The sequence below is a fragment of the Osmerus eperlanus genome, chromosome 13 (genome assembly GCF_963692335.1).
Source record: "Osmerus eperlanus chromosome 13, fOsmEpe2.1, whole genome shotgun sequence".
Classification (NCBI taxonomy): Eukaryota; Metazoa; Chordata; class Actinopteri; order Osmeriformes; family Osmeridae; genus Osmerus; species Osmerus eperlanus.
This window is the reverse complement of record NC_085030.1, coordinates 13,834,588-13,835,948: the sequence shown is the minus strand read 5'-3', so window position 1 is coordinate 13,835,948 and position 1,361 is coordinate 13,834,588.

The window sequence follows — 1,361 nt, the reverse complement described above, 5'->3', positions numbered from 1 at the left end:
TCCCACCCCCTAAATAGACCCAGGGTTTGGTTACCAGCGCAGGGAAAGGGCACTGGCCATCTCTGGGAGATGCGAGTTCCCCCTCACACATACCACACACTCTTTCTACGTCTGCACAGGTCTGGATGTGAAGTGATTTACTGAGCCCCGGTGGTCAAAGAGTGTACAAAACATGAACGAGCTGCGCTGTATCATGAATCACATAGCAATATTAATATGGACTTTGTTTAGCTATTGCAACACTCCAGTGACGTTTGGTCACCTGTATGTCTGGTGTCATACAGGTGTAGCCCCAACCTGTTCTATCCTAAGTTGTGCTACATAGCAATGTCATGTCTACCTGATGCCTTCTTTACAAAGCATTTGACTTAACATTTGTGGGTCGTCATGACATGTAAGGAGCAGTATCTATTAGACACAGGTCTCAGGTAGCTTATAACTGGACGGTCCAGACTGAGTAAAGTGTGCGTTTGACCAAATATTTGGCCAAATCTTCACTTCAACTGACAACGTCAGCCCCCAGTCTATATTCCACAGTGACTTGCAAAAACAGTATTGTGTGGTAAAATATTTGAACAGAAGTAAGCATGTCCTGACATGAAGTAACCTATCGTGATTCAGCAGATATTGAAGCATCTGACAAATCTACGACTCTTTTTCTGTAGCATTTTTCATCCATAATTTGTTGCAGACACATTTATAATTCCGAGTTTGAAAACCATAATATTTTTTTGCAAAACAATTCTGTACATGCAAAACAATAGTAGTACATTTCTGTCGTATTCACACTATTACATAGCCTACTTTATAACTCACCTTTTCTTAACACCCTGCTGTGACTTTGTCCGCTAGTCAACTGTCGCTAGTGCACTGCGCTCGAGACGATTAGCGGAATTGTTGAGCAAACAAATGCCGGTAGCTTCAGGCATGACTGATGGATGTAAGAGAAGATGGCGGAAGTGACCATTCTGTGGTCCGAATTTTAAGTTCCTACATTACATGGCCATGTTTGCCTGACAAAACATGTCACCGTCCAGTGCGGGTCCAACAGAATCAGAATTTGGTTTATTCACCATGTAGGTTTACATAAACACGGAATTTACTGTAGCAGGAAGGTGCAAACAATAAACATATACGGGTCTTAAATTAAAAGTAAAAGAGTACAATAGTCTAACTAATTATAGGAACTAAACAATCTAAAAATGAAAACAATTTAAAATATACAATATACATAAAAATAGAATAAGAATATGAATGGGCAGCATAGTGCAAATGAGGTCAAGGTGGCTTTTGCGTAGTGCAATAGGTGTCGGATGGACTTATAGATAATAGTTAAATGAAGCATCGCAGCAAAGCCCAAG